General features: G+C 42.9%; 1 protein-coding gene across 2 annotated transcripts in view; it reads left to right on the top strand.

Moving 5' to 3' along the window:
* Window positions 1-25421, top strand: part of Syndig1 (synapse differentiation inducing 1) — a 155529-nt gene that overhangs the window by 96411 nt on the left and 33697 nt on the right. The gene's annotated exons all lie outside the window — the stretch shown is intronic.

Genomic DNA, 25421 nt, shown 5'->3' with positions numbered 1-25421 from the left:
TGCCATGAGGGGTGTCTGCATGCAATAAGCTGGGGAACCCCAGAGAGCCAGGCAGGATTGTTATGTGGCCTTACCTTCTGGTCACTCAGCTTTGTCCTTGTAGAGGTGATACTGCCTTCAGAAACAGAACTGATGACCAAAGCAAGCATCCACTTACCAGAAGGCAGATGGCTTTTGGCGGCTTGACCTTTAAATGAGACTTGGTGTGTCACTTGCGGAGAAACATCTGGTCAAGGTTAGAGATACCATTGTAAACACCGAACCTATCCAGAAAGGAGGGAACAGGGTTTGTTTTCCTTGTCAAAGGCTCATTTTTGTAAACTATCCATATAACAGAACATGGTCTCGAACAGCCCATGTGGATCCATGCTGAGTGGGAGACCCTAAAGTTACCAATTCCCAGCTTATCTTACTATACAGCATCCCATTGGAACACAAGTTTTGAAAGAGATTTTTTTTCCTTGCAAAGAAAGAGACAGCTTTCATATTCTTATTCATAAAAGAAAAGCATTTATATGCACTAATTAAAGCATGAAATCACCATCACCACCACCCACGGTCATTGTCCCAACCAGATCAGAGAGAAAGGCAGCCCCATGTAGCACAGAGTAGTAGAGGCTCTAGTGCATATGGAGGGTCTCCAGGTAGCAGAAGACCCCTGGAGAGGCCAGAAAAGGCCCTGATGGCTTATATGATTCTGAAACTGAGGCTGAAAAATACTTAAAATAGGCTTTCCTTTATTTGAACATAACTTTCCTGCCTGAACCAGCAATTACTTCTTGGTGGCTTCTGAATGGATGAAGTTTAGACTGGTGTGGTGAGAGAAGAGTTGCCTAGCTCCCTTTGTGGCACCAACATGACTCCAGCAATGACCAGCTGCCTCCATTTCCTAATATCCTAGGAAGAGCAAGAGTCATGGCCCCCTTGAGGACCAGTGCTTGTTTGCAAAGACTAAGAGGCAGAGAATTGCCTCAAGATAGGAGAGAGGAAGGTACACTGGCCAAGATGGGGGCTGGAGGTGGGAAGCATATGGAGTCAGACAAGGAGGGTAGGGTGGGGCACAGCTATTACGGTTAAATAAGGATCAGGATAAACAAATAGGCCGAATAGATGTTTATTCAGGGAGAAATAACTTACAACCTAGACAGATGAACACCAGGGAATTCCACCGGATGCTCTCCTGTCCGAGTCCGGCCAGCAAGAGAGCTTTTCCCGGCTCTCCGACCTCCTTCCACAGGTCACTTCCGCCCATGGCTCCACCCCCCAATGGGCGTGGTCAGTGCCACAGAAGGACTATCTCACTACACACAGCTCCTGTTCAGTGCTGTTCTTTGACATCAGTTCTGGATGATAAGCTCTAGGGCAGGTGATCCTGGACCCCAAATGTCATACTGAGAGATTGTTCTAGGGCCATCCCTGGCCTGAAAGATCTGTCTAGGTGTTTCTTGTGAATGTGCTCTATGGATGCTACAGCCCATGAATATATTCAACAGTATAAACTTGTGTGGAAAGTCAAATTCCTGGCCTAGTCAGCTGGGAGGTGAGGCAGGCTCAGATGAGCCTGGTCTCCTAGGCTTCCACAGTGATCACCCATACTGCAGATACTGCAGTACATGAGGGTTTGGAGAAAGACCTGTGTGAGATATTCACATAAGTGTAGTCTGCGCCTGCCTATATAGGTAGCATCCTAAGTCTAAAGTAGACAATGAGGCTTACTAATAAGGGGGAGTGGAGTATTGGACAATGAAGTGAAAAGAACCAGCTCCTCACACAGCAAGGGCATTGTGGATCTATCTCATGAGCTGAACATGCTGCAAACCACAAGGATCTCATACTTCTTACTGTGTCATTCCAGAATAAGAAAGATGTGTCTCATTTACCCTCCTGGGCTCAGGTGCACAGGCAACAACACATAAAAACAGAAAAGAAAAACAACAAAAAAAGAGCTGAGGTTTGCCATCAAGTTTTGGAATGAGGATGGCATTTGCAACTTGTGTTCCACTGGGGGAGGTGTCACCTCTTCCCAGGGTATCCAACACTTGAACCTGCCCTAGATAAGTGACATGGATCAAGGAATGGTGGCTTGTGTTTCTACACCACAAGCTAGCCTTCATCAAATCTGCTAGCTGTCCCAGCCCTATGGTCTCTGTTTCTTCACATACCCTGTAGAGAAGCTTCTGCCCTCTAGGCAGGGTGAGTTGTGGCCAGAACCTTTGTCCCAAATGTGTTAACAGCATTCAGAGTCTCATCTCAGAAATCAAGCTGTTTCATTATAATGGTAAGAACCTCTAAGACTTGGGTCTCAGGATTCAAGGCATTTAATACCTTTGGTGGTCAAGATGATTGTTACTGTTTGGCAGGAAATAAAAAATATATCCTGTGTACCAGCTTCTAGTGACTTTTTTTTTTTAAGGAAAGCTAAAACATGTGCAGTGGGTAGGATGGGTCTGTGCTCTTGGAGGAGGAAAAGGTGCTCCCAGCTCCTCTCCCTCCTCCCCTGCTTCCCTTTGCACTACATTCAGAGGATGGTTTCCCTGCTGTGGAATGCAGAGATGTGCTGCTGTGTTCCATTAGAACTGTCTGGATGGAATCCCTTCTGAAGGGCCCGTGTCCAAATCCTGTCTAGGTGGGGTCTTCCATGCCCAAACACTTCCCAGAGCCTCCACCCAGCCAGAAGGCTGCTGGGCACTCTGTTTATGCCTCTGTAACGAACTGCAGATGGGAAAGAAATCTCCAGGCCATTTGAGGAGAACAGGCAGCTGCCAAGAGGAGAGTGCACGGCACAGACCAGAACAGACACACTCAGAATCAAGCTCTAAATTGAATCAAAGCTGGCCTGGACACAGCCAGCTGGGACTTCTAATCCTGGGGCCTGGAGGGAGAAGCCCGGTGCCTTCTCTCTCTGGAGGTTCTTTGCAGATGTCAAGGCTCCAGCATGCTCAGCTGTCCTGAAGCCAGGCTACCCAAGGCTGTGGTGCTGCTCACAAGAAATCTTTGGCATGCACGTGCGACTTCAGTTGTGTTTGTTTTAGTTTTTGTTGTTGTTTCTTTTCCTTTCTCACTGAACCTATCTCCTTGGCATATCCAAGGCAAGCCATAGGGCCTATCTATTGTCAAAGCAACACTCAGTGAGGTTAGAGAGGTACACAGGGCCATTCTGGGAAAGCTGTGCTGGGGGCAGGGGGCTTGATTAAATTGGTCAGCGGTGAAAAAGAATGAATCGCTGTTCTGGTCTAAGAAACTTAGGCTTTTTTGGTCTGTCTTCCTCTGAGCAGATCCTTGTCTGTGGGCAATCCCTCATGCCTGTTTCCTGGTCCACAGTGTGTCATCAAAATAATTCCCTCATCCAAGATTTCCCAGAGGGAGCCGGGATACAAAGCACAATGGTACCCTGCTGGCAACACAACTGTCCAAACACTGGCTCTGCAGGCAAGTGGATGCCTGAACAAAGGCAGACATCAGACATCAGACGGGAGATCAGCCAGGCAGTAGGTAGCGATAGGCAGCAGGAGCAACTCTGCTAAGCACCCTCTATGCACCAGAGACTGCATGCTACAATGTGCCCCTGAGAAAGCTCTGGTCCCTCTGGGAAGAGAATGCTTTAGGGCTGTACTTTCCCTCACCAGCACAGACCTGCTCCTCGGGAACCTGCATTTCGACAAGCCTGCTGGCTGACTTCCTCCGCATTCAGTGTGAACACTGCTGTCCACCCAAGCGACCTCAGGTGAACTGTGATCACATGTATCTTGTTGTGCCTGAGGCTGCACTCAGAGAGGTGAAGTGCAAACTTGGAGTAGGGGGTTTAGGATAAAGAATCTTTCAGGGAAGCCTGCCATCTGACGCTATCCCCTGAGCTGTAACAAAGGACTTGATATAGATGCAGAGTGAGAGGCCAGCAAGTGAAGCTTGCTGCCCACTTCATTTTCGTGGTATCACCTGGCCCCCAATGAGAGCCAATTCTGTAAACCATCTTATAGAGAAAGGCATGGGCTGCAGATTAAGTTAGAAACCTGTGTTTCCAAACAATGCTAAGGGTACAGATAAATTCCACAGTTTGCTGAGTAACTGCTGTAAGCCAGTTAATGCCCACGCTTATCTTCTTTTCTTCCTCCAGTAAGTCTAAATGTAAAAAATTAATATCTCCATTGAAATGGAATAAAAGGTTTCAAGGATGAAAACGACTTCTTGATCTCATAAAGGCAGCAAGTATGGGGGCACATGAGGCAGAATGCCAGCACTTCCATCCATTAAAACTGAAGCTGCCGCAGCAGAACTCCCTTATCTGTGTGCAAACACATCCAAGAGCACACAACTCCCTCCCCAATCATCCGCCCCCACATCTCACTTGAAGAATGTGTGGCACAGGGATCCCAAAGGAAACATGACCACGTTTGACTTTGTGGCCCTGTACTCCGTCCCTTGGAACAGATGGTGACCTGAAACTGCAGTTGGACACACTCCCCAGGGGCCTTGGGTCTGGATCCTCACCACAGGCCCTGCGGTTGCATGTGGGAGGTGACTGGCGAGTCTTCTCTTTGAGACATTTATTATGCCTTGATTTCATTTCATTTCATGAAATGCTTCTTTCCTTTACTAACTGCAATATTACAGCAATAATTAAATGGGAGATGGGTACTTAGGGCCAGATTAGAAATTTTATGAATAGTGCCAGAAAAAGAAATCAGAAAAATAAGTGGGAAAGGGAACCTACTTCTGGGGGAACAGGGGTCCTGCAGAGCTGGTCAGCATCTCCTCGAAATTACCCATGATCCTCTGTTTATTGAATACACAGAATGTGTGAGCTCGGATGCAGGTGCCCAGGGTACTGCGGTAAACAAGACAAGTCAAACTCTCCCCTCATAGACTTAGCATTCCAGTGAAGTCAGGCAATGAAAAAACAAGAATAAAATCAGGGAGTATGCAAGAGAAAGATAACATTGCAAATGGATATGGGAGATAAAATTTTAAGGAGTGATCACAGACGGGGCTGCTAAGGAGGTGACATTCATGACAAAGCCCTAGGCCTAAGCCACAAGGTTCTCTTGAGAAAAAGTCTTCTTAGCGGAGACAACCAGTACAATGGCTCCATGATAGGGACTAGCTTGACACACATGAAGAATGACCTGGTGCGATTGAAGCCAGGAGACCTCTAGGTGTGAGAGTTGGAGACTAGGACTGAAGAAGAGGTAGGGATGTGTAGGTAGACCCAAGGACCTTTATCTGTTCAAATGAGCTGGGCTCTAATTTGGGCTTGAAGAGCCATATGGTGTTATAGCAGAAGACAGCAGGCAGCAGAGTCCCAAAGCTAAAAGTGCTATTCGTTGTCACCATAATCCACAAGAAAGCCAGTGGGGCTGGAACATTCCTGCTATGAGGGACTTTACAAGTAGAGAGACTGGAATGTCTTTTGGAAGAATGACCTATGAATTTACAGAGGGATGGGATAGGGCCCCTGGAGATGGAACAGTATACAGCAGGAAGGTAGGCATGTAAAAGGAAAGGGTGGGACTTGTCTCTTCAGCAAGTGTGTTGGCATGGAAGAGAGGCACAGAGCAGGTGGATTGGATGTGTGCTTTGAGATTCAGGAGAGAGGCCTGAGTATAAACATGGGCCAAGACAGAGTTAATCCTTAAGCACCAGAGGGAGCAATGAGGAGGTGGGTGAGCATTAGAAAGTCCTTGGGGACTGGAGAGAGGGGGAAATCTGTAGAGTAGAATCTAGAGCGTGTGGGACAGAACCCTTCCATACCCAGGGAACCATGCTATAGAGGACAGAACAGTAGGCCCTGTGCAGATGCACTGGAAGGAGCCATGGGTGCAGGGGCATTCTAGTTCTTGATCTCTTCTTGGAAAACTTCAAAAGGCATTGCTCTGTGCACCATAATCAGTCACTGTCCCCCATGTATGCTTGCATCCTTTTAACTGAAGTATGATAGACTTACATAAAAGTGCACAAATCATAGGCATGGATAGAACCGTGTATGTTCTAAGAGATCACAGAGTAAGACATGGGTGTTCCATGTAGGAACCAGTGGGAGAGGCTTGCTGGGAAGACCCTATGTGACAGGGGTGCTCAAGCATGAGAAATAGAAGGGTTATCATCCTCAGAGTCCTAGGATTTATCCCTAGTCATAGACAGAACCAGAGCTGCCAGATGTGTGAGGGAGCTTGGAGACCCTCAGGATGGAAGAACTGAGCGCCCTTTCCTAGTTTCTGCCTCATCAAAATCCTGAGCCCACCCAAGCTCTTTAGGGCTCCCTACCACCCAGACTTCCTTCAGGCTCAGGACCCCTCTTGTCTTTATTCTTTTACCTTTTGAAGTTTATATTCTACAACTTTCTTCTCTTTATATTTTCTTGTTGTGCTTTCCAAAGCTTGTGGGATCCTCATGACATCCTTTGCTTCTCTTGTCTCTAGGGGGAAATTGCCAGCATTCACTGTTTAAAAAAAGACCGTTCAGTACTTTGTCGTTAAGTCATGGATGATGGGTTTGGGGTTTATCTAAATATCTTTGTGCTGATAACAATAATCTATGAGTGCCTTTCTTTCCTGTGCTGATGTGGTGAGTGTGTGGACTGCTTAGAAAGCATTGCGCTGCCTTGCTTTGTAGAGGATTCCCCCAGCCTTTCACTCCTTGCAGAACTGTTGCGTTTCTGTTTGCCTCATTATCTCTTGTAATTTGTTCATTGAGTTTTGGTGTCATTGTTGTGCTACTTGCAGAGTCCCCTCTTCATTTGTTCTCTGCAGCTTGTTTTGAAACAAATCATTGACTATTTTAACCTCGGGTGAAGTTTACTGGCAGAGCTTCTATGCCTAGGAAGGGCTGTATTCTCAGGAAGACTTTAAGTTAATGGTTTAATTTTTAATTCTGATAAGGCTGTTTGAATTCATTGCTTCTCACCTTAGTTTTGGCAACTGTATTTTTAAGCCCTTCATAGAGCATCAGATAATGCCGTTTGTGTCTGTGCTTTGACCTGTGTCTGGTCATTTAGTGATTTATGTTCCAACAAATAAAGCCTGCCTGAAGATCAGAGGGCTAGCCCTTAGTTAACCATAGAGGTCTGGAGGTCTGCACAGACAGACAGGAAGGGATATGGCTTGGCAGAGAAAGGGAGAGATAAAGCAGGAGGAGACAGGAGCTCGGTCTCTTTTAGGCTTGGAAGTTAGTGAGGTAAAGATGGCTGTGATCCTTCAGCATTTTCCCCTGTATGTGACTCCAGGCTTTTATTGTTAAGACCTATTAGAGCTCATGCTACATGGACATATGTGGCTAGTAAAACACCGGGATGAGAACACCAGGATGAGGAGTGGAAGTTTCTTAACATGAGAAGAAAAGCTGATTTACCCTTGGAAAGAATTATAGGTTGATAAAGCATTTGAAACTGATTTTGTCAGTTCCATATAGATCGTTGATTTCACTAATCTCTTTTGGGATATGAGTTTGGGCTTCTCATCTTTTTTGGCTCTAAATAGATGTGTGAATGAATAGGTAAACAGAAAGACACAAATGCCTCCTGAGGACAGTAACGTCATTGGCCTCATCTGCCAGTTGATTTGATCCTCATCCTCCCAGCATCTTGAACCCTCTACTTAGTAGTGCGCCTCCCCCCCCCCCAACCCCCACCGCCGGCCACCATGCACCACTGCTTAAAGTATGAGTCTGGAATTCCCCTTGTAGTGAATCTGCTGATGGTGAATCCTCTCAGTTCTTTGTCTTTGGAAATATCCTCTTCTTACTTTGCTCCTTGCAGGTGTACGCCCCTGGTGTGGAGTTCTAGGTGATAACTCTCTCTTCTATGTCTCAACTTCTGACAAACCATCCCTAGAGTGACAACCTTGGGCTTGTAGTTCGATGCGTTCTAAGGTGTCTGATTCTGCTTTTTCTATCCACTCACCTTCCCAGATTTCTGAGCCATCTCTTGATCATAATGCCTTGATCATAATGAACAGGTATCTTACATACTTCACCTGACAGGATTCCCTTCCCTTTACCTCCCGCTGCCTAGCTCTCTGGCACACTCTCAGGTGAGTGGCTGCTTTTGCAAGGTCACCCTTTTTGGTAGGCTTCATACTTAAACTTGTATCACTCCTGTCCCACAAAGAAGCAAAAACACACTTCCTTGAGCACCTCTGTGGGTGAATCAACAGTGTCCCCATGAGTCTTGTTCATTCTTCTTGTTTCCTGGCTCTCCCTAATCTTGGCCTTGTAACCATTCATCTTTTTTCTCTGATGCTTGCTAAAATAGCTTTTTGTTTTCTCTATGAAATTTTTAGATGCTATCTACTGAAAGACTCAGGAATCCACACCTCTATTTCTTTAAATTATTTAAATGGATAATATCTTCCTTTTCCAGTATCAGTATTTTAACTTAGGCTGCTGAAATCTCATATGTGGGATTTCAATTATCTATTGCTCAAATTTCCATCCCCTTTGGTACTAATTGAAACTTAAGCTGTGTTGCACTGCATGGATAACCAAATGCAGTCTACTGGGGCTGAATCATGTAAGAAATCTGGCAATTCAAAAACCAAGGAGAAAAAAAGTCCCTAGTTCAATAATATAGAGAAGCACCAAGCCCAGGCTCTGGCCCTGTGGCTGCTCATTAAATGCAGTTGTTTGTATCTGACATAGAGATCTAAGTATAGTGTCTCTTAAGGGTGTCAGATGCAGTTGAACCAGGCTGGATACAGCAAAGAACAAATTCAGCCAACCAAGTACTCTGAGTGAATGCCTCATGGAATACAATGAATGGCCTGCACTCATACCATGAGGTCCTCATGATTTTTAGAGTGTGTTCTCTAAACTGTTCTCCAAGAAGGAGCAGACTGCTGCAGGTGAGAGGAAACTATTCCCAGTTCCTCTCTGGCAATAAGACAGAGGAGACCAGAGTAGGAAATTGACTTGAGTCATGTAGTAAGAAGTTGACTGACTCGAAGCCAAGAGGACAACATGGGGCCTGAGAGCCCTACAGAAAATCAGAATTGTCCCTAATGATCACAGCACTTAAAGTCATGAAGAATTTTACTCCAAGTACATCATCAAGAATCACTTTATGGGAACAGAGTTTTCTGCAATTGACTTATTCAGGGATTCTTTTTCACGAGTCAAAGAGCAAAGACCCTGGTCAGGCACTGCCTGGGTACCATGTAGACCTAAAGTATGCCTGAACTTGCTGGAGATGGATGCTGACAGAGAGCCACTCAGGTTGTTAGCATCTCACCTCCCTCCATGGTGCTCCATTGACTACTGTGATTATTTACCTAGGACTCCTCAAACATCTAAACTGACAGGATGTTTTCAGAAACCTATCTGCCTTTCTCTTAGAAAAATAAGGAAGCACGTAAACACTTCCTTAAACCTGAGCACAAAGATAGGCTTAAAAATATTTATTATTTTTTATATTTCAGTATTGTGGCTCAGAACTTGTGAATCACAGGAACCTGGAGACTATGTGCTCCACACACTGAATAATGTGTGAAACAGTCACAGATCTTCGGGAGCAATGCCCTTTGTACCCCGCCATCTGCCTCTTCTGACCTCGAGTTTATTACTCTTCAGTGTCACTAGACTTGGAGTAAATTGGATCCTATGGCTGAATGCACCCCATAATGACTAGCTGATTTCATCAGCTCAAGCTTTAATTTTGCACCTGAGAGCCACAGCCATCCAGGCAGGAAGTTGGGGATTGCCTTCTGAAAACTAGGAGATTGCTGTCTTGGGAAGAGAAAGTGTCCCTGCTCTGAGAGAGTTGGGGAACAGGAGACAGGGCAACAGTGGGAGACTGTTGGCAAGGACAGAGTGGATAGAAAGACTGGGTTACCCAGGCAAGTGACACAAAAGCCAAGCTGAGAGTGGGGGAACTGCAATGGCCTTTAAACACAGACAGACTCGAGAGCAGTGCCGTTCTTCAGGCAAGTAAACTGAAAAGCCTGACAGAGGGGTCAGGTGGACACATCAAGCCTGCATTCAACTCAACAGGCATTGTGAGCTCTCTCCTCCCTGCCCTCTCTCTCTCCCTCTCTGCTTTTCTTTCTTCCTCACCCATCTCTACCTCTGCTTCCATATGAATATTTAAGATGCTGTTTGTAGCATCTAAGAATCATTTTACAACCTTTGAATTTAAACAATTCCACATAAATATTAATGACCTGATACAGCCAACGCAGATCAGATTTCTGATTTCCACCTCCTTCCGTGGAATCTATGCTGTAGATGATTCACTGATTTTTTTTTTAACTTGTTTGGATAAATAAGTGAACAAATCCTGTCTGTTTTTCCCTGTGGCATGTTGAATGGATTTTTTTTCCAGTTGTAGGAGAGTTTTGTCTGGATAATTAGTGTTGATTTTGTGATTAGTGGTGTATAGTAGATAACAAGCATGTGCTGACTGTTGAAAGCCAAAATGCAGACATTTTGGCACCCAGAGTTGAAATCTCAATGTGTTACATTGTGTGTTCTTCTATCTAGGCATAGGACTTGCTCTGAGTACATTTCCAATGTGTGATGTGTTTTGGTAAATGGTGTCACTTTCTTTCAGAAATGTTCTGATTGGTCTCAGTCTCCCCAAAGCATATTCACAAGTGTCTCTTGCATAGCACCATAGACTCCCATGACAACATCCAAAGGTCTAGGTCTCAAGGTTCTGTCTGTATCCAGGGACATGACTGTGATGCTGTGATCAGTGTAAAACTATTCCTGTCTCCTAAGCTGGTGTGGGTACCAGGATTGGCCTATCTTGCTGCAAGCAATGACTCACAAACTGGGTTTTATAGAAACCATTTTGTCATGAAATTCCAATCTTAGGTTATGCTAACCAATTAATATTTTCTCCAGTAGGTAAACCCACATGAATAATTCAGAAGCAATATAAAACACTAACAATGTTATCTTCTAAATCTAATCCTGAGAGAGAGGTCCTGTCTCCCACCCTAGGACCTACTTTAAATGGAAACACTCAAAGGTGCTCATATTCAAGCCACATGGGTTCACAAACTCAGGAAAGAGTCCCAAACACAGTTGGCAGGAAGCCTTAGGAACTTGAGCATGCCTTTGCTGGTGAGCTGCTGATTAAGAGGCCATGGAAACCACTTTTCCTTGTGGTAAGGAAAGTCTTCATGCATGCATGAGGCCATAGATTCTGATAGATGTCTCTCAGTGAACAGTTGACTTTTAGGAGAGACTAGGATGAAAAGCAGCAGAATTAGGATGTGAAGACTGCCAGCCATGGTGATAATCGAAATCCTGTTCTCTTAACTACTCCCAAATCTGAATTGAAGCTAAAGTCAGGGCTGGGGATATGCCTCAGTCAGGCAAATGCTTGCAAACCTGAGGATCTGAGTTTCAATCCCCAACACCCACATAAAAAGCCAGGCAAAACCCCACGTATGGGTTACACACATGCATGATGACACACAGGAGTATGTAAACATGCCATATCCATTCACACATGCATACCCACACACATACACATGCATGTGCATACCTGCTCGTGCACACAAAACTATAATCATATCCTTGACAATTAGGTTTTTACATGATTTTGTTGCTGGTTATTGGAGTAGGGTTTAAGTGTTTCAAAGTTCTTAACCTCTTACTCAAGGAAATTAATTAATGTTGAATATCTTGGGCCTGATCACAGTAAGTGTGCAAAATGTTCTATACTCTTTTAGAAGTATCATACAGAGTATAAAAAATGAAAAAGATCTTCTAAAGGATTATTCTTCATCCACCTGTCCCTTTTCTATGTAGCAATTCAGTATGGCACAGCCATGGACAATGGGGGCACATTCATCCATGGACCATTTTACTCATCACACACAAGGAAGCCAAGCTGCAAGGTGCTAAGCCTTGTGTCATTTCTCTAGCTCTGAATCCATAGCTGTGTCCTTGAATCACATACATCTCCACAGAGTTAGCTTAGATTCATTCACTGCCTGACTGCCCTGAACCTTCAGATGTTTTTCTAAGGCAATTGGAAAGTTAACTTGTGATTAATTAGCTAGAGTAGGGTGTGATCTATTATGAATGAATGCTGAGGCATGAGAGAGAGAGTAGCTGATCAGCTGATGATGGAAGAGGAAAAAAGAAGTCTTGTGCTATATATTTCCTCCTCAGATATTTGTAAGTGTCTATCCCAAAGCCTGTGTCTCTTCTTGGGAGGAGAGGATGAGCTACAGGAAGGAAGTCTGCTTTAGACATCTTTACCCCTGAGATGAGATGAGAAAATGTCCTCATCTTCTTCAGATTCCTCCTGGCTGTACACTTGCAGGCACAGGTAGAGCTGGCATCTTTTCAAGTCAGGGCTATTTATGCCTGTATGGCCTAGGCTTGGTTACCAATGGGCCATATGGAATCCATTCACTTTCTCAAAGCTGGTGGCAATCAAACTATTCTGTAGGTGAGTTTCCTTCATCTGTTGATGGAACGATGTTTATTTACAGATAAAACTCTACAGTGCTGCACTTGTCATCATCCTCAATCCAGTCCCTTTGAAGGACTAGGTTCTCACAACCAATCTCTTTTCAGAGCCAGTAAATTGGTGTTGTAGCCCACAACCCTGTTTCTAGCACTCTGTACTTACACTTTGTCTCCCAAAGTTAACAAGTTAGTATGCCTGGGGCACAGAGGCCACCATCATCCAAAAGCATACAGATGCCCGCAGCTTCCTCTGTCCTCCAGCCAGGGTTCCTTCCTTAAAACCTGATGTTTCAATACAGATCTTGCCATCCTCATAACCCATTCCATGAACCTCAATTCCACTGGTACACCTCCCCCCCGACACATACACACAGGACTCATCCCACCTGTCCAAGCGCCCTTCCCTCCCCTGCTGCCTGCCCTACTGCCTTCACACTTCCACTTTACTCATGACAGCTGTGCAGGGTGCTCCTCTGACCTCTCCGTCATAGCCAGGCTGAGTTACCTTGCTATTATTGCAATAAATAAATAAATAAATAAATAAATAAATAAATAAATACCTTAGGGAATAACCTGAGAAAATAAAGTTACTGTGGTTCATGATTTCAGAGGTTTTAGAGAGTGGCCCATTTGTTTGTTATTTGGCGGGGAAGGGGGCTTGTAGCAGGTATCATGTAGCTATTTCCTCCTATGTTAAAATGTTCCAGTTTGAACTGAAACTTCTTAAAACAGGATGTGAAAGGGGGCAGTGAAATAATACGATGCTGGAAGGGGAAGTGGAACACTCCATCCTACAGGGAAGTTCATTAAGACAGGAAGCAAACAAGTCAAGATAGTTTCAGGAAATCCCTGAAACTGACAAGATTTCACTAGGCTTCTCCTTGTTGAAGAGTAAAGGCTACTGAGAGTCATTCTGAAATAAGCTGAGCTGCTTAGCAGAAGCTCAGACCAAGCAGCCTGGAAGGAGCATATATCAGCCCAACTGCCTACAGGAAACATAAGCCAACCAGGCTTCTCTAAAGAGGAGCAAACCAGCAGAGCCACTGAAAAAGACACTCCCTAACACTCTCCAACCTGTCGAACTGCCAGCCCGCTGTGCAGTGTGCTCCAGATTTTCAGTTCTTGTGATCTGTCTCCCATGCTAGGGTGGGCTTTGGTGGTACATGTGTTTCTTCTCCTTTAATTAACCCCTCACCCACATTCCTATAAATAACTCCAGCAAACTCATTGCTTCGCCAAGTTGGATCAGTACATTCATATTTTGGTCTGACTTCAGTTTATTGTCTAAGATGAAATATTTGTTTACGTCTCCCCAGGAATCGTGTCACACAAGAATAGGACCACATATCGTGGTGAGATAACTCTTACCTCATGAACAGGATGCAAAAGACACAGGAAGAGGAAGGTGCTGGGGTCCCCTATCTCCTTCGGTGGTATACACCTAGGCCCCACCCCTTAAAGGTTCTAGCCTTTCCAGTGGCACCAATGAGGATGGAACCCTTACCACCTGAGTCTTTGAGGGACAACAATTCAGATTACAGTATAGGCCATCACCCCTGTGGCTCCATAAGGGAACTCTGCTTTGTTCCTCTCAAGGTGCCAGCCTCATTATAGGGAATCACAAAGATTCCAACCAAACACACCTTCTTGTCAGCATCAGATGATCCCTAAGGTTGAATAACCTTGTAATTCAGGTGTTCTAGAATAAAACACATCTCACACAGCCATTGCTTCTCACTTGGATGGCTGTAGTAACAAGACTGTTCTTCCTGTGTCCTGTTCACTACACAGCTGCCAACAGTGACATAACCACTTTGTGGCAAAGCAAGAAAATGACATCCTGATGAACAAGACTTATCTCAAATCCCACAGGCTCATGCTTAGTTAAATGCATACAGTTTGGTTTATCTCCATACTTGCATTAGATGCTTTCATAATGGCCAGTCTGTTCTAATCCCTCCCTCACACTCACACCTGCAAAACAAATACATGTAATAATTTTTAAAAGTGCCCTCTAGATCCAAATTCCAATTCTCCTCTGCCATCTACATAAATGCTATGGTATACTCACTCATACATACTTAAGTAAGTGGATAGAATTTTTAAAAAATATTAAAACCCTTTGATATTTTTTATCCCAGCTGCAGGGACATGAAGTTCATACAGCAGTCTACATATTTCACAACAAACAATCCCTTTTTTCAGTAGAGAGGGGTGTGCTAATAAGGATTGAAAGGGGAATCATGCCTTCAATTTTCAGAAAGGACTTCTCAGTGTGGTAATGTCCACTTGAGAATATTGTGATGGTCCCTGCCCACACAGACATCTAAGCCACCCTGTTTTGAAGTAGGAGAGGAAATAATCACACCCTCCATGGCATATAGAATCCCAAAGCCCAAGGGATTTGGCAACAAGCTTTGGTAACAAAGCTTAAAGCAGACTTGGCACAACTTCTCTTTAACCTGGGGAAGGATTAATTTCATTCCTCAGTAACTAAACAAAACTGGAAAGCTGGGGGACAGGCTTCAGCAGACTCACCTTAGATATGCTTCTAAATATAGCTTAGCTTAGCTTAGCAATATCCCTTCTCAAATCCAGCACAGAAAAGTAATTGTTCATCATAAGCAGCAACTGGGATTCAGCTGTCAGCAATCTGAGAGCTTGAGATCTGAGGAAGGCCCTGATCTAGACAGTACAGTGGACACTCAGGGACATTGACATATCATATGGGTATTGGGTGTGTGCCTTAGCCACAGCCTGCTTCTCCCCCAAAAACTTAAGGTACCAAGCACCACATTGATCTATAGTTCAGATGTCCCTCTTCACAACTGAGATGAGAAAGGGAGGAAGGGAGGAAGGGAGGGTGGGAGGGAGAGAGAGAGGACAAGATGCAAAGTCAGGGTAGAGACCTGGCTACAAAGCTAATAGTCATGCTCTCTTGCTAAATTCCCCACCTCAAAGTCAGAAGATCATACCACAGCCCCTCTTTTTCAAGTGTGAGGGATAGGCACTTGGGTTGGGATTCCAGGAATCACCCTGGTGATATCTATCTAGCTTAGACTAGGCAAGTTACTCTGCTTCCTCAGTCTCCATGAGGAGACAGGGCCAAGTGTAAAGAGCTGGCATTGCCATACAGTGTGCACAGAGAGAGCGGTGAATGTGCTGTCCATTAGAGGATGTCATCCCCAATGCATAGCTTCTGTCTGGTTTTACTTATCCCTGTTGGAGAAAAGGGGAAGTCATCCCTACTAGACATCTCTAGTTTCAACTATGACCTCAAAGGATTTGGTTCTAGATGGTAGTAGGCAGGATTTGGAGCCAGGAGAGCATGGGAAAGAAGCCTGCAAGGGGAAACCAATATACCGTACTAACCTTCTGTTGTGGGGTAGAATGGACAGCTGAGTGTGCGTGCAATGCGTGATTATCAGGAAGGGCACACTGGCCATCAATGAGGATACTTTACACACTAACATAGAATAAGACCTTTTAGTATTTCTGCACTGTAATAAGCATCTTGGTAAAGGACTATAAAAATTCACCTTTTGTCTTTATTTGTTTAAATGAAAAGCAGGTCAGCAACCGATAAAAATTAAAAGAACTGAAGGGCCAGGAAGTGGTTAAGAGCACTCATTACTCTGGCGGAGTACAATTTGATTCTCAGGACCCACATGGCAACCATCTATAACACCAGTTCCAGGGGATTCTTATGGCATCTTTGGGTCTTGCACATGTATACATGCAGACATGCATATAAGTTAAATAATAATAATGGAATCTTGAAATCAGAAGGAAGTACTTTGTTAAAAAGCCATTTTTCCCAAATTTTCTGCTCATATTAGTTGGAAAGACAATTTCAGGAAGCCTATTAGAAGAAATTTAAGTCATCAGGAAATATTCAATGATACCAGAAGCTAAGGCTAGAAGAATTTTGTCAGAAGATATAAATGAATGGTCAATTGTTCAGGAGAAATGGGTTCTAGCTCCCATGCCCTTGAAATTTGACTAAAGCCTTATTTGTTGACACCTTGCTGTCAAAATAAAAATCCTGATTTTCTTGTGTAGATGCTCAAGGTATGTTTGGAATACTTATCATGTGTAAATTAATGTAATTGATGAGTTGGGGAATTAAGTGAACCAAGTTTAATAACACCTCCTAGTTGAGATCAAGTGTGGGGAAAAGTCCTGAATTGTCAAATATTTTAGTATAACATTATTGCTTTCAAGCACTTCTACTCCTTTGCAATTAACTAACTTATATGTCAAGGGGTTCTTTGAGATGCGTGCTTTAATAACTGAAAAACCTCAAGTCGAAAGGAATAACTGATTAATGCACATTTTTCAAAATCCTTAAAGCTTTTCAAACCTGTAGCTTAGGCACTTTCCTTGCTGGGATTTGAACCTCCCTCCCAGCAGTTGATCCACATAACTTTGCTATATCACCTTGGCCTGCCTCACCAATACAATGTACTTACAAGCTTTTGCCTCCCTAAAAGCTGTCTGATGAACCACAAGGAGCATTAGTCTAAAAGTACAGATTAAACAGAGTTAGAAGGGCCTGAAGCCACATGCTGTGTTTGAATGTGAAATGGCCCTAGAAGCTCATGTGTTTGAACACTTGGCTCCCAGGTGTAGATGCTTTTTATAAAGGCTCTAGAGCATGTAGGAGAGAGGATTTATCTAGAGAAAATGTATCATGGGATATGTGCTGGTGGAGGGAGCTGGAGGTTTTAAGGCCAAGCCCTACTCTCTGTCCACTCTATGCTTCTGGGACTGCAAACAAATCAAATATGACCAGCCACCTGACACTCTAGCTCTGAGCTTTCCTGGCCACAGTAGACTGTTCCCTTTGTAAACAGTGAGATAAAATAGAACCCTATTCCTTTAAGTAACCATTGTCAGGTGCTTGGTGTCAGCAATGACAAAAGTAACACTCCACATCTTTGTACCTTAGGTTCTGCCCTGTCCTCCACTCCTTTGCTCTCATTTCCCTTCCCTCTTCACTACCCCTGCCTCTCAGGCCACTCTTCTCCTACATCTTCTCAGGTACCCTGGGCTGTGCACTCCTCCCTAGGTCAGAATCAGTTCATTTTCTGAGCTACTGATGTCAGCCTCCAGCACTTGTCCAAGTCAGACACTTCAGGTTTACAGGTTATCCAGAGGAGATGCAGCCAATCTGATGATAGGGAGAAGAGAGGCAGCACCACCACCGAGCAGCCTCCTCCCTGTCATCATCTCCCACTGCGGAGCTGTAACTTAATGAGCTGCCTCCAAGTCAGGATCCTCATCCTGCCAGTGGGTCCATCAAGCTTCTGCTTGCCCTTCTGCATCATCCCATCCCTCATCCAATCTCTTTCAAACCTTTAAACCTGCATTGGGTACTCACTTGCCACCTTCCTACACATCCTGTCAGCACTCTTCTAGCATGAAGATTAGACCCTGCATCTTCCTTTACCCTCACAGAACTGAGAGGAGCCTCTTGGTCTGTTCCCTGAAATAGGAGTCACCCCTTGCACCTGCTGAAAGTAAAGCACATATTTCTGATAAATTTATGCCTTTTCTAGGATGTCCTTCCTTTATTTCTCCATTCAGGATAGCTGAGGAACCCAAGAGACAACAGCTTCTTGAAGTTCACAGAGGTCACAGGTGAAGTCTTCCCAATCATAATGCCTTCTATATTAGTTGGGATTCTCTAGAATAACAGAACTTATAAAATGGATGGATGACTACATACATACATACATACATACATACATACATACATACATTCATACATACATACATACTTACACACAAACATTACATACATAAAGGGGATTTATTAGAATGATTTACAGGCTGTAGTCCAACTAATCCAACAATGGCTGCCTATGAATGGAAGATCCAAAAATCCAGTAGCTGTTCAGTCCATGAGGCTGGATGTTTCAGCTGGTCTCCACTATTGCCAGAATCCCGAAATAAGCTCTAATGTCAATTAAGGAATGGACTTGCTCGAGCAATTAAGCAAAAAGCAAAACCATCCTTTCTCTATGTTCTTGTATAAACTTCCATCAGAAGGCATGTCCCAGATTAGATGTGGGTCTTCTCATCTCTAAGGATCTGGATTAAAGGTGTGTCTTCCCACTTCAAAGATCCAGATTTGAAGTAGATCTTCCCACTTCAAATTAAACAAAAATCCCTCATAGGTGTGCCCCTCCATTTTTGTGATTTAGTTAATTCTAGATGTAGTCAAGTTTACAACCAAGAATAGCCATCACACCTTCTTTGGCAGAACAACAGCACTGGTGTCTTAGAAATTGGATATTAATTGGGGTCATAGAAAATGCCTAGATTCAGCTTTGAACTAATTGCCTCCTTCTTTAAGATACTCCAAGCCTAGGAGAAGACATATGTGACTCCCACAATAGAGGAACTAAAGGATACTCCAGAATGGCAGACCTGGAAAATACTCAATGATGGAGGGCCTGAAGGATGTGCTGGGGGTACCCCAGGATGTTGGACCTGAGAAGTGTCCCAGCAAAAAAAAAAAAAAAAAGATCTAGGAGGTGCCCCATGATATAGGGACCGAGAAGATAGTCCACATGGAGGATCTGAGCAGTGCCTGAGGATGACAGTGACTCAGGATGGCTGATCTGAGAGACACCTGTGATGAAGGACATGAGGTATACTTCATGATTGCAAGTCTGATAAGTGTTTGACGGAGATCCTGAGAAACTTCCAGGGTGCTGGGATTAAGGGATAGAGAGATGCCCCAGGATGGAGGGCTTTAAAAAAAATTCTCCAGGATAGAAAGCCTGAGGGAACTAAAAATTCAAGACCTAAGGGAAGACTCATGATGGAGGGTCTGAGGCGATCTTCCCCCAAAATGGAGCACTAGAGGGATTCTCATGATAGCATGTCTGCAGTATCTTGGGAGTCAAAACATCAGGCCTTGTCCCACGGTTATATAGGATAGTAGAGTTAAAAACTCTGGCCTCCTACTGCTCTCTCCTGTAGTTGATGGTAGATTCACACACGGCTCTTCTGGTTTGTTCTTCAGCCAACTTGCAAAGCTCCAAAGAGAAGAAAACAGCCTATCAGTGGTGCTTTCACTACCTTCATATGTTATTCTCATCTTTTGAAGCTCAAAAAGGATGTTCTGTATTAAATGACTCCTTCCCGCAGGGCACAGTGCTAATGCCCTCCACATAATCACACTAATGCAATGTTTTACACGCCAGAAATAGCCACTGTGACCTTTTCTTCCCACTGGCAGAGTCTTGCATTTTCTGTCTCACTCATCTCACCTTGATGCTGGCAGCTGTTTCTTTCTCCTTTCCTCTTCCCTCTCTTCTCCCTCCTCCTGTTCCTCTTTCTTACGCTGTTTCAGTTTTTTAACTTGCATAACTATGTTTCCAGGCCATCTTCTATGATGAGTTTCCTCAACTGCAGCAACAACAAGAAAACAAACATGAAATGTCATCAGATATGTGAAGGAATGAAAACCACTTGTTTTCCCCCCAGCTGTGGTCTCTGTGAAACCTCAAATTCTTTGATGAGGAGATGTAGGGAGGTGAGACTATCCCCTGACCCAGATTGGTAGGGCTAAGGTTCCTTAGCTTAAAGCCTAACCTGCTGAAAAGCTTAGGAAAAGAAAGGATGTGGTGTTGGGTTCATCTGATTTATTAGTAGGAAAATGAGTCTGGATCACTCTAGCCGTGTGACTAATAGAACCTTCAGCCATTCTTGACCTTGAAGGTCTCAGGGATTCTGTCATCAGACTATGAAAGATCTGACTAGTGCTAGGGTCATGTGTGGCAGCCATACAGTGCAAAGCAAAGTAGGAAAGCCCCATAGAGCCAAAAAATGGAGGGAAAGCTTTCCCCTTCCCCCATCTTCCCTCCATACAGCCTCCCACACTTGTCCTTAGGGGATTCCCATGAAACAGAGGCTAGTGTGACACCAACAAGATCTGGCATTTGGTGCACCCCATCCATGTGCCCACACATAATTTTAGGATCTAACCCAAACATTGTGCTTATATTTTAATTCATAAATATAATCAAAGATGATGTAAACAGCTGCTATGATTTGAATGTGTCTCTCCAATGGTCTTATGTTGGAAAATTAATCTCCAGTAATATATTAATGGTATTTGGAGGTCTGGAGGTCAGTCCTTTGAGGAGTGATTAGTGTTATTAATTAGATAAAGTCATGTGAAGTGCTGCCATGGTAGTGTTGGCAGCTTAATAAGGAGAAAAACCTGAAATGCATACTTGTTCTATCACCATTTGATACCCTGGGACCTGTTATAATGCAGCAGAAGGTCCTAGCCAGATGCTGAGTTTATGCCATTCCTTGTTCTTGGAATTCCCAAACTCCAGAGATGAGAGCCAGATCTCCTTCCCTTTATAAGTTGCTTGCTCTTAACTATTTTGATACAACAGAACATGGATGCAATAGTGTAGCCTTTACTAATAGTACTTTATTCTGTGAAGCTCTACTGCTAAAAGAGAAATTGTTTCCTCAATAGTGACCAAGGCATGCAGTATCCAGACCCCAGATGGTATGACCTAGCTTCATATTTCAGTATAAAATCATAGCTCAGTATTTCCCAGTTGAGAGCATCAAAGAAGCTTATGGTAGTTAATCTTGACTGTGAAATTGATGGGATAAAAGATGCCCAAGAAGATTAGTAAAGAATGTTCCTAAGTGTGTCTGTCAGGTTTTCCCAGTAAGCTTTGATCTAATGGATGAATTAACACCTTGATAGATTCATAATATGATGTCATTGTTGGGAGGTAAGAGGTAGGCAAGACCTATGGTTTAATTAGAAGAAGTAGCTCACTAGGGTTTAGCATTGAGAACTCCGTCCTGGGGCCTTTGTGTGTTCCCCTTGTCTGTGCTTTCTCTTGCTCCGATGATGCTAGTTTTCTGCTTTACCATTCCTTACAAGACCCCACAGCTTTATTCCTTTTGAATAATCAGTCCAAATAACCCCTCCCTCCTTAGCTCCTGTAATAGCAATGAGGAAATTAAATAGCATACAGGATGAAACTAAGCCTTCTGGGTTCAGAACCTGAATGAGGCAAGATTCATTATCAGTCTGTACACAGAACACAGACTCCAAGAACTACACTAACACCTGAGTGTTTAGAAATCCTGACCCAGTCATGAGTTCCCATAAGGCTACAGGAGAAAGTGGTTTATGGCAGGGTAAACTTGTATCCAAAAGTCTGCATAGCTCTTGTTGATTTAATAGAGATAGTGATTTATATGTAATGCTTTCTTGCAGTTTTCCTAAAGCTCAAATGTTATTTAGGACATGGGTGATGCAAAATTAACCCTCACATACCTTTTTGACATGAAGCAACACCATCATCTGGCTCGTGGTTTCTGTGTAGCAAAGGAGTTCAGGGGTCACTGTGAGGTGGGCTTATCCCTGCTCAGTGAAATCTGGAACCTCAGCTGGGCAGAACCATCAGGAATTGTCTTCTCTCATGACTGGTGGTCAGTATTAACTATGGGTGGGACTTTCACCAGGCTGTTTATGAGAGTGGTAGGAGTGGCCTCTCCCTTCCCTTTACAAGTGATCTTTCTACTGGGCTAATGTGAGCGTTCTTATAGTATGGCAACTATGTCACAGGAGCAAATGTCTCAGGATACCTAGGACCACAAGACTTTGTTATGGTTTGGCCTCCAAAGCTATGCAGCATTACATATGCTAGACTACAGCTAGTTTAGGTATTCATGGGATGCAACAAAGACATTGGGACACTATAAGAGACTGAGGGGTTGGATTCACTGCAGCAGTCTTTTGGGACTTGTATAATTTGCCAGAAGCTATAATTCCAAGGGTGAAAAAATATAGTACCAATTTATATGTACTTTAATGTATGCGAGGAAATGAGTGAGGACAGAACAACTTTCTTTTTTCTAATTGAAAATAGATTTTTTTCATACTATATATTCTGATTATGGTTTCTCCTCCCCCAGCTCCTCCCAAATAGTTCCCACCTATCCACCTACCCAAATCTACACCCGTTCTAGTTCTTTCCTTACAAAATGAACAGACATCTAAAATGAGAGAAAGAGAAAACGAGTAGCTTAAAATAAAAACCAACAAGCCTGCATGGGAGAAAACAACAACTGAACAAAAAAGAAACAAAAAAGCCCAAGAAACACATATAGACACAAGGATGCACACATTTGCACGCACATAAAGACACAAAATTGGAAACCATAATATATAAGTTAAAGGCTTGTAAAAAAAAATTAAAAATGCACACACAAAGCATTATGAGACCAAAAAGCCTTCAAAAATACCACTCTGTGTGTGTGTGTGTGTGTGTGTGTGTGTGTGTGTGTGTGTGTGTGTGTGTGTGTGTGTTGGCCATCTACTGCCCTGAGCATGAGGCCTATCCTTAAATGTGGTTTGTAAATCCAGTGAAACCCCACTTGAGAAAACTAATTTTTCCTTTGAAAACAGTTATCAGTTGTAAGACTATTCTGTATAAAATTGACAAAATTGGTATGTAAAGTACTTTCAAGCATATGAGTTCACGGCATTATTCCTACACAAGTCAAAGGACACTTTCTCTCAAAGCCCATGTTGCCTACCAAGGTTCATGGACAGTTACACTAGCAATGGTAACACATAAAGGTAGGGAAGCTTGTGAATCTTCAATCAGCATGGCAATAATGTCAAATGAATTTATTAAATATGCACAATGTTTTAAAACTGAGCTGTTATTTATGTCCTCTCAAGTGTTGGTGTTCATGTGTTGCTTGTACATAGAGAAGTGGAAATTGTCTCAAAACAAGGCATGTAAGGCATTTGCTCATCTTCAGCATCCATCTCATTTGTTAGACTAAGACCACAGTGCTGAGAAAGCTTATTATTCTCACTTCTGCTGTCTAAGTAAATAAGAAGTGCCGCCCTAAGTGCATGGGCTTAGGTGACTTAATTTTACCATTTTAGTACCTGGTTAACATCAATTTGGTGTGCTCTCTGATAAGTGGCCATTTACAAAGTGCATCATCTCAGGTTTGCTGAGACACTCTGTTTTTAATTTGCACCTACTCACATTTGAATAACAACTTTTCCAACACTTTACAAAGTCTCTTTGTGAATATGACTGAGTCATGTTATGTGGTCCTCTCTATTCATATGTAAGATGGTCTTCAACATCTTTTTGATAAGGACACTATCTGCTCTGAAGAATGCAGAGGATAAGTATTGAATTTACATCAATTTCTGTAGTGCAGTCCTTGGCCACAACACACTACAAAGAATAAAAATTGACCAGGATATCCAAGAACACCTCTCCTCCCATGCCTTACCGTCATGTAAATATGCCTGCCCAATAATTATAGACTTTAGCTGAGTTATTTGCAAGATATATGTTCTGCTTGATGAAGAGTATATCCCAAAGCCCAAAAGGGAAGACACTTGGATAGGATGGTAGACTTGATATGTATAAGACTCACAAAATAGTACATTTTAAAAAAATCATACTGAACTCCAACAGTCAAAATTCAAAGTAATCATCAAAACTCATAACAAATAAGACTCACATGGAGTTTTCAGAGAATTTAAAGCAATCTCAAGCCAGACAAAATCCCAGCAAGATGAAGTAGGCATAAAGTCCCTTCCCTTATGGAGGAGCTATTGGCAAGTGGTAGCTGCTAGAAGAGGGAGAATTGATTTTCTGTAAGGGTGTGAGCTCTAGAAGGTTAATCACACCCAGTGGAAGACAACAAAGCCATGAGTGTATGGTCAGCACACATTTAACTTGAGGGATGATCAAACTAAAGCAAAGATAACAGAGATCTGGGGACAGGAGAACCAATACAGTAAAAAGCTTATTGAAATACCTGAAGGGGCATCAGAAGAGATGCCTGAATAAGTCAAGTCATGTCTATCCATGTTAGGGATAGACAGGAAGCTATTGACTTGGGAAGATGATTGTCAGGCAGACTTAAGACAAAACCCAAAAACCAAGTGAAAATCAACCTCTAAAACCTATGAATTTCATGTTTAAAGTGTACAAAAATTTTAAAAAGAGAAGAAACTCTCAGAAGCAGATTCCTCTACAGTGTTTGGATAGGGAGACATCTTACCTAGAGAGAACCAAGGACAAAGATTCCTGCAGCTATTTTATCAAATACCATGCAGCTAAAAATACAGTAATCTTTAAGAAATTAAAAGAATATATAGTTAAATTAAAAGAGAAATTTTCTAGATTAGACTTATATATTCAGTAGAGTATTGCAGCAAACTCCCTTTTCCTCTACCTCAATGAAGCCTCAATGTTAGACAATGAACTGCAGGAGGCTCATGAATGTTGAAAGTGAGAACAATTGTTGAGAGTCTTCCATAGGGAAATACTTACCAAGTGGCTACCACAACAAATTGTCAGTTCTGAAAACATACAAGTAACAGTTATATTTATAAATAAATATGTATATACCTGTTATGAGCCCTTTCCTGCCAGCCTGGTCCCACAACCACATCAGCCCCAAATAACACACAGAGACTTATAATAATTATGAAACTGTTGGCCAGTGACTAGCATTTCTTATTGGCTAGCTTTGTCTTAATTATTAACCCTTAATTACTAATATAGCTCTTTCTTTGTGGTCTTATCTTACTGAGAACGCCAGATTCATTCATCTTCTCCTCCCAAGATCACATCACAACCCCATCCTGCATTTCCCAGAATCCTCCATCTCTCCTAGTCCCATTTGTTTTACTTCGCTATTGGCCAACTGTGCTTTATTCATTAACCAATAAGAGAAACATATTTACAGAATGACATCTCCCATCATCTCCTCTTCTCTCTCTAAATAAAAAGAAGGGTTTTAACTTTAACGTAGTAAAATATATAACAAGACAGTTATTAAGCAAAAACTATAATTACAATATTTAGTCCAATAACATTTAACAAGATTTAATGGAAGTATCTTATCTATCTTTGTGAATCTAAAGTCTTATATGTAACTTATCTTTAATCCTAACTATGGAA

The sequence above is a fragment of the Phodopus roborovskii genome, unplaced genomic scaffold (genome assembly GCF_943737965.1).
Source record: "Phodopus roborovskii unplaced genomic scaffold, PHOROB, whole genome shotgun sequence".
Classification (NCBI taxonomy): domain Eukaryota; kingdom Metazoa; phylum Chordata; class Mammalia; order Rodentia; family Cricetidae; genus Phodopus; species Phodopus roborovskii.
Note: the sequence above shows the minus strand (reverse complement) of the source record. Positions and strands in the feature narration are given on the sequence as shown.